Here is a 9,616-nt window from a genome sequence, read left to right as displayed (position 1 = left end):
CATATAAGTCATCAGAACCAAGTAAGGAAGCCAGACTAGCTCGCAATTGCAAAACAACTACTACAACTAAGAAAAAGCAATTGGTGATAGTGGTGTGTGATTGTCTTCTGAGGGTTATGGAGGCAACCATTCATCACCCTGATCCACTATTTACAGAGCTCTTCTGCTTACAGGGGTCTGCACCAAGGATGTGACGAGAGGCTGCCAGACTTTGTATATCCCACAGACTACTATCCACTGCTGCTGTTTCACATAGGCACCACTGACACAGCTGTGAGCAACCTGAAGAATATCAAGAGGGACTACAAGGAACTGGGAGCAGCAGTGAAGAACTCAGTGAGATCCATCCACAGGTTCTGAGGGAACCAGTGGATGAAGTTACCAAGCCACTATCCATCATATTTGAAAGATCATGGCAGTCTGATGAGGTTCCCACTGTCTGGAAAAGGGAAAACATAGCTCCAGCTTTCAAGAATACAAAAAAAAAAAAAAAAAAAAGAAGATCCAGGGAACTACAGACCACTCAATTTCACCTCTGTGTGTTGCAAGATCATAGAGCAGATCCTTCTGAAAGCCCTACTAAGGCACTTGGAAAAAAAAGATGAGGTGATTTGTGGTAACCAACATGGCTTCACCAAGGGAAAGTCATGCCTGACAAATTTGGTGGCCTTTTATGATGGAGTTACAGCAGCAATGGATAAAGGAAGAGCAGTTGATGTCACCTACCTGGACTCGTACAAAGCATCTGACACTGTCTGGCATGACATCCTGGTCTCCACAGCAGAGAAAAACAGATTTGATAGATGGATCACTCACTGGATGAAGAATTGGCTGGATGATCACAGGATAGATTTAGACTAGATATTAGGAAGAAATTCTTCACTGTGTGTCAGTGGTTTGTGGCGTGAGACACTGGAACAGATTTCCTGGAGAAGTTGTAGATTCTTCCAAACTGGAGGTGTTCAAGGCCAGGTTGGATGGGGCTTTTAGCAACCTGGTCTAGTGGGAAGCATCCCTGCCTATAGCAGGGGGTTTGGAACTAAATGATCTTAAAGGTTGCTTCCAACCGAAACCATTCTATGATTCTATGAATCTCACCATGGCTTTCTCTCAGAAGTCCCTACTGGTTCTATGGACAGATAATGACAGAATGAGCAAAATATGGGAAGAGGAGAGGATGGACGAAAGGAAGAAAAGCAGGTAAATAAGAAAAATAAGGGCCTTCAGCTTATGTATATAACTGATTAAAATCCAACTTCTTTCTCCAATTCCCTCAGAAAAAAAAAGAAAGAAAAAACATGATTTAAAAAAGTGTGGGTGTGACTATAACTAAACAGATATTTCTCAAGCAGTGCATGGAAAATAACCCAACTGGAATCAAAAAAGTGAGCATGTAGGCAGTGGCTGAGAGACAACTCTGAACAAACTAAGCAATGTGATTCTGAGAATCAAGAAAATGCAAAATTTAAAAGAGAAGTCTTAAAGACAAGAAGGGCACAGAAAGTGAAGCCTTAGAGATGGGAAGCGTGTAGATAAGGCATTTCATGCAGACCTTTACGTAAAGGGTTGAATCCTTTCCTCCTCTATTTGGTTGTGCTTATTGAGCCTGTAAAATTTACACGGGTTAACAACTTTCTAAGACTATGGGCTTTGAGTACCTGCTGCACCTTGAAGTGCTGTAGAGCTGTGAATGATGGTACTGGTGAGGTTCAACAGCTTCAGAGTAGGGTCAGAAGGAGCTGAAGTCAAGGATTTCTTCATTCTTTCTTAAGCCAAGAAAGCTCCTTATCACATCCTGAGCTATGCAGTAAACATCCAAAAAGCTGGCATGCAATGCACTAAAAGAGGGATGAACCTGTCACTTGTTGGCTGTGTACCCCAGCACCAATGGCTTGTGCCTGTTCAGTGGGGTGCAAACCCCTGTATCAAATCAACAACCTGCGCCTTGTGTAGTCAAAATGCTGGAGTAAGAGCTGAAGCTTTGGCCTGGGAACATTTGTAATGTCTTTTAAAACACAGGAATGCTAAATAGAAGACTCTTCTCAGGCCAGAGATACATCAGCTGTTAGGGATACATTCCCATGTTTCACTACCTGCATGTTAACTCTTCAAATGTTAAAAGCACCTCAGTGGTTCATAGGTGTTTTTCTTTTTTTTTTTTTTTTTTTTTTTTTTAACCTGGGAAAATATATCCATCAGAAAAGATACTAAACTTTTTTTTTTTTTAAAAAAAAAAAAAAAAAAAAAAGGTAATCTAAAAAGGTTCCCATCAAGTCACATTAGAACTCAGGCAATTCAGTAAAATGTCTGAGAAGGTGTTAGTCTGCGTTTGCCTTTTTTTATTTTTTCCCAAAATTAGAAAGCCAATGAGACGAGAAACAAAATTAATCTGAGAGTATATCAGAAAACAGATACCTTGAGAAGGGGTATTAAGGTAGAAATAGTATTTCACCAGTAAGTAGTTACTGTCCTGAACTGCATGTAAAATAAATACAGGCATCTCTTGAACAAGGCTTTTTTTTTTTTTTTTTTTTTCCTCTATTTTAAGTATATGATGAAAAGTGACAGAGATATTGTTTGTGTGGAAATCATGATGTGTGCCGATTAGTTAATCATGTAATAATGAGGTTATAAATTTCCAATATGCTGACAGAAATTTAAGTGCTTGAAAAAATATTGCAGAGATGTGTCTGTGAGTTTTTCTTTCAGCTTCTTCTTCCATTTATTTTTTCCTATGTTAACTGAACATATGGAGATTAATTTAAGTGTGGGAGTGACAGTGTGGTTGTCTAATTAATTGCCCTAGAAAATAAAAAATGTTTCTGCCTTACTCACAGGACATTTGGCTGAAGTTCTGCCTTACATTACCAAAGTTTGGATGTAATATACAGCATTTTGATGTAAAAAATGAACAAAAGGCAGAAAAAAGTAGTTAAGAAGCTGGATTAGGTATTAGGATTTCAAGCTGTGCTGTTGGTTACTGCATGTCAGCTTCTAAAAACAACGAGTATGAATAGGTGCAAGTAAAAGAATAAGTAATTTATAAATATGTGCTTGTAAGCCAATTGGTATGGTCAAATAGAGGCTGGTTTTACTTCTGACCTGTAACAGAGGAATTTTTCAGGGGAGATAAGGTGAAGCACAGTGTAGGCTATTTCTCTCATATGCTCCAGATAGATATGGGATCTACACTTCTGAGATTTTAAACTTTGTGCTTTTTTAAACCTTATTTTTCCCTACTACCAATTTCCCAATAGCACAAACAATCTAGCACTCACTGAAAGTTATCCTGCAGAGGTTTATAATGGCTATGAAAGGCAATTTCCCATTCAGGTCTTCAGAGGCAACAATCTTTTCTTCTGTGTTCTCCTTTTCCAAGGGACATCACCCAAGAAATCAGTTGTCTTGAACACTGCAAGCCTGACAACAAATATCCAGAGTTCAAGAAGAACACATGAAGTCCATTAAATAAGCATAAAAAAGGTGTGTGATGAAAAGGCAAGTAGTTCTACCTAAGAATTGGCAGCAATTCAGTGGACAAATGTAAAGGCATATAATACATCATAGAAACCTTTTGTAGGGCTAAAGCAAATGTTTTAATTGCAAGGTATTACTATCATTAAATAGGAAGTAGCAATTATATCAAAGTATATTCATAAAAACATATCCCTGTTATCTTGTAAAATGAGATTTAATGAACGAACAATATAGGAAACTTGTAATGCAATGAAATATGATAAATATATCATCATAGATTAGATCTTATCTTTAAAAATAAAGATGGCAAATTTTATTAAGGAAATCAGACACTTTAAAATATAGACAACAAATTGCTCTTACACATTGTTGACATATGTATTCTTTCACTATATCATCTACTTCTCAAAGCAGTGTGAAACCTATTGTTGGGATATATATAAACTATGAAGGAAAGCAAATACCAGAGAAGACAAGAATAAAAGGAGGACACCTTTCTCCCAGCTGTTTCCTTCAGACTGTTAGAAGCTTGACTTGCCATTCTCACTCTTCGAGAATAGCCTTTTATCCATACATCTACTAAGCCAGTATAGTCTAATACCTGGTGAATCAGTTATTCTAAAAGTTATTGTACTGACAACCTATTGGATAGCTGTCCCCTTTTTAGCCAGAATAAAATTTTATCATATTGTCTTATAAATGTCCATGAACATAACTCTAGCTGATCTGTATTAACATGAACCTTCAGCGTCCTTCACAGATTACACAAGTATTTCCTCCAACCACTTGCACCTGACTTTTATAACATGAAAATTCTGCTATTACAGGCAAACATAATTATATTTTAAACTTATTTTTGGCTTTGCAATCAGATAAATAATACTTAATACCTTACATGTACCACACCATAGGAACACTGTAGAATAATATAATGAAAGCACCAATTACATTTTATATCTTCTGTGTTAAAAACAAATGACATTAAATAAATAGCAAAATATCTTAACTATTCTAAAACAGTTGTATGCAGTCCTCAGCTATATGTACCTACATATGGTATGCACATATATAATCTAAAGATAACAATGGAGAAGCAAGCCAAAAATAGAGAACAAATAGGCTCTCTCAGGAAGGAAAAAGTATTGTATAAGAAGTGTAGAGAAACCTCATGAATCATGTTTAAAAACAAAAACAATAAAATAACTCCTTGACTAAAGCCAAGTTGAAATTGACCATGCCATAGATATTTATGCAAATTCAGGAATGAAAGTGCAAGATTTGTCCTAAATACTAATAAAAATATATAAATCACAAATTAAATAAATTTTGGTTTATTATACCTTATATAATTGATGGCTCAAAATACAGATAAAAGTAATTGGAATGTAGCTGAATGTGGTTTATATGATTCATTATTTCTAGGCTTGTGCTCAATTAGTTTTTTATTCCTGTAGGTTGATTATGTTAGAGGATGGGTGCATCAGCCTGTGATGAACACCTACAATCCATTCACATAGAGGCTCATGCTTGAGATCCATTCCTCTCTGATTTCTCCTTACTCTTAGGACTTTATAAATATTTTTCTACTGTAACAAGCCAACATATACAGAGTGGTAGGGATGTGTAGAACTAAGACTCTGACTTTTCTTTCTTCCTCTCTTCCTCTTTCGCTTCCTGAAAGAGGTGAACAAGCACAGTAGTTGATCCTTTCCCCATGGTTGTCACAGGTAAAAGGCTGAACAACAAAATAAATGGGACCTACCCAGTGATTTCTATTGTAGGAATACTTGCTGATTCTTGTAACCCTGCTGAAAATGACACACACTTTGAGGCTTCAGATCAGATATTCCTTGATTTATTTCAGGAGTGCAATAATGTTGAAATATATTAAGGAAAAAAGAACATTCTTAGTCTCCTAACAGCAGAAAATAAGTGCACATGTTTAAATTTTCAAGGGAACAGGCTGGAGTTCTGGCAAATGCTTTTTAATATTGCAAATGGAAAACAATGACTACACTGAGAGAGATACAGAAACTCCCTCATACAATTCAAGCAATATATTTCATTTTCATGAGTTCCTTTAGGCAATTTGTGTCCTAAACCTGCAAAGGCATGCAGAAGTTTAACTTAATCTACATACACGTTTCTACTTACAGCTTGCAAACTAATAAAAAACCTTCATCTGTCACAGCTATGAAATATATACTCACTCATTCCTCTCATATTATTTTACTCGCTTTTGTATAGCCTCAATGATAATACAAAAAAAAAAAAAAAAAAATGTAAAATAAAGCGGAACACGCTGAAGGAGAAAATAGAACTGTTGTAGTACAGTACTAAAAACACCTACCCTTCAACTACTAGCAAAAAAAACATGTCAGGGAAACATAAAAATGACTTGTGTTCCTACCTATCTTGTGCTATACCAAGAATGAACCCCCCACCCACACACACCAAAAGTGCCGTAGTAACATTCTAGCTCATTTTCTGAATTTTCTGGCAATAAAAACTTAAAAGATCTTCATCTTAGCTTTACTTTTCACGTAGGTTTTTTAAACTAATTTAGAAAAAGGGAGAAGAGCAGGGTCAAAAAATAAAATAAAGCACCTACACTGACACTATCTGTATTTTGACATTAGACTTCTTAATTAAATCTGGTTAAATTTCTCATGCTTTTACATCCACTGTTTTCCATTGTTAGCAGTTTTCTAAAATGTATTTTTGTTTGTCTTCCTAGAACAAGTTAAAATGGATGGGGACATGTCTGAGGTAAGGAGCGGTAATAAGGAAAGCAACAATTAAATGTTAAGTAACAAACTGGATTTTCTAACATCAACAGATTTTACAGGCATTTTACTCTTGGCCTATCATTTTTAAAGTATTTTTATTTGACCTAAGTATAACACTGGTTTGGAGTATTATCTAGACATACTTTTAGACTAGAGGTTCCTTTTAAAGCAATTTCTCTCTCTTTTTTTTTTTTGTATTTATTTATACAAACACACCCTATCTTTGAAGGGGATCCTTGACGCCTTTTTTTGAGTGCTAACAATTCACTGCAGGGCATCACATTCTTCAATAAAACCGCATAAAGTTGGGAGGCACACAAGCATTCAGTGATTAGATGCATCAGAGCTTACATTACAATGTCACTGACATCCCAGTATCATTCAAAACACAGGCTGTAATGGTGCTGGAATTTCCACACTGTAACTCTAATCTTGAGAAACTCCATGCACTGTGCTCATTATGGGACCCACACAGTTTCCTCCTATGTCTCACTGGTCTTGCAACAAAGCTTACAATCTCATGGGAGTTCAGGATAAACTGGTCACTCAGAAGTACCTCCTCACATCTCGGTGGAACTGAAGCCAGCAGCCATGTTATGAAAGCCTGTGAACTTCTCTTTCCCTATAGACAGCTCTACAAGAATCAGACACTTCGTTTATGTCATTACTCAGGATTGTGGCCTTTACCCTGTAAGGACTATTCACCTCAATTCAAGTCTCAGTGCTTTAATTACTAAAAGCTGCTAGCAAAAGTTTAATGAATTAAAAATCACTGACAAATGATTGTTTTACAAGCTGCCCCACCTAACACTGTATCTTTTTACTTTTGTCTCAGCACATGCTGTCCAGATCAGAGGCCACTTAAAAGTAATGGCTGGTAGATTGTGAAGGTTCATAAAACCACGCAGTCTGAAAGAGCAGTCCATCTCTTTTACTTATTGCTAACCATTTGAGAGTTAGACATTAAAACTTTAGCTACTGACTCTTGTTCATCTCCAGAATTAAAAGGAAAGTATAGGCAACTGCAGAAATATCCTAAACATAAATCTTATAATGACAAATACTGCCTTCTGGAGGTTAGTGCTTCTCACCATCGGCTATGAAAGGAACCCTGGGGTTCCTTTTTCTACTAGCAGTACAAATCTGGATGTATCTCTTTAAGATGTCTGTGTGAAGATGAACAATTCCAACCCAAATGTTAGGGGAAGAAATACTACAAAACAACAGTATTCACCACCTGAGGTGTGAGGTCCACCGGATGTTCTTGGTTTTGGATTGGTTTGGCAGGAGTGTGAGAAAGCTGTTAACTTGCCAAATATCAGCTAAACTGAAGAAAAAGTGAAGGAAAAAGAGACAAAGGGAGTTTTGCAAAGTACCAAAGGGAGGAGGGGGGGGGCAGGGTAGGGTATGGTTCAGCACTTTAACATGAGGTCAGGAATGTCCTAATGAAAGATCTCCAGATGATCCCAAATTACCTCATCTGTTTTGGAAACTGTACTGTGTGATTGAGTCCTTGATTGGTTCACCTCTGCATTTTCCCCTACATACAGTAAACAAGCATGAACCTCGTCCTCTCTATTCATCCTCGTCCCCTCTATTCTTAGACCAGAGAAGATGCTGGAGAGAGATGGCTCCGTGCATGAGCTCTGGTTCCATAAGAAGTGCTTTTGCAGTTACTTGTGGAGCAAGTACTCTGCAGATACTCATTAATTAAGAGTTCATTCATAATACTGCTGTATTAGGAATACTTACATAGCTGAAACATGCACAAATGTTTCCCAGTTGGTTTGGACCAATGGAAAATCGCTAACCCTTAAAAATTTTAAAGACCATTACGTATGCCATAAAGGACACCTCATACATTTACTGCTAAACAGAGTCTGAGAGATTAGCCATGGGGCCCTTTGTGGTATTCTGGTGGTCTGCTCTCTGCATGACTCACAGTCCAATAGCCAGTGCTAGGGCTTGGGGTCTCAAATGTGAAAGGTGCCATGACCACAGTGAAAGGGACTTGGTTGTGGTTAACACTGAGCTGAGTTGTTTTGGGTTAAACACAAAAGATAAACAAGATTTTTCTGGAGATTAATTTTGAAATCCCTTTTGGTTATCCAAGGTATTTTTAGTATCCTAAGTGTGTCAGTTTTAGTAAGCACTAAGTATGTACAACTTTAACAGAATCCAGTCTGAACTGAACAAAAATTTTGGACTGCCAATGTGTATAAAAGATTTTTTGTATCTTTTAATTCATCTTTGTCTTAAACCAAATTGCCTTTACTGCTGTATATCATGCTGCAGCCTGAAAGCAGCCTACAGTAAACCTATTAGTACATGCGTCCATAACACAATGCATTTAAACTCTGGTGGTTCACTACAGGGCTGCCATGTTAACTAACTGACAAAAGGAAACTTAGGCAGAGGAAAATCCTATCGATTTGTTTCTGCTAATACAAAACAGAAATATAGCTGTTGTGTCACAAGCACTCATTTAATTTTCTTCTGGCTTATAAGCTAATAAGCAACACTAATTTATTTGCGAAATTTTGTTCCTATTCCACTTTGTATTCATAGCTGCAGTATTATCTGATAATTAAAGGCGATGCCCTAGTTAAGACTTTACTATTTTTATTACCTATAATCTAATTTTCTGAGGATACTTAGACTTACATATACACTCATGCAAACATTTTATGTAACACTTTTAATATAATTTATAATACTACATAATCTGAAAACACAATTATTCTTGAACAAGTCTTATAAGGCTAAATCCAGTTTTAAACTATGAATGTAGGATAAGTCCTTATTAATATTTTAAAAATGCAGTTTTAGGTTGGTTGGAGATTTTTATTAGTATCTTAAGAACAGGTAAGATGATTCAGAGCTGAAAATGTCAACAAAGAAAGCAAATAATTGATTCAAGTATGTTCCGGTCATCATTCCTCACTAGAGTGATTAATTCTTGATTAAAGTAGTGGTAATAAGGTGGTGCATTTTTCTGATACTCCTTCTTGAAGGAAATTCAGAGTGGTAGCTATTAGCTCTAATGACTCTTAAATGTTTCAAAACCATCTTGAACAATTGCCAAGAGGCAGAAATAAGAATGTTTGCTGAAGGAACGCAAGGCTTAACCGAATTATCTGTTGTCTTATCCAAAGGACTTTGAAGTAGCATTACAAAAGGACAATTTTTTGTTCTACTAGAGACAGTTACCCAGCACTGATGAGAGAGAGGAGGGGCTATATTTACTCTTCCTAAAACTAATTTCTGTGAGTCAGGAGTGTGACTCAGGCTGGTCAGAGATGTTGTTGTTAGCCTCAGAGAGAGACAGCTTGGTTAACCATGTTGCTTCT

This window comes from Lagopus leucura, unplaced genomic scaffold, assembly GCF_019238085.1.
Source record: "Lagopus leucura isolate 7727_CA_CO unplaced genomic scaffold, USGS_WTPT01 Super-Scaffold_100159, whole genome shotgun sequence".
NCBI classification, from domain to species: Eukaryota; Metazoa; Chordata; class Aves; order Galliformes; family Phasianidae; genus Lagopus; species Lagopus leucura.
Note: the sequence above shows the minus strand (reverse complement) of the source record.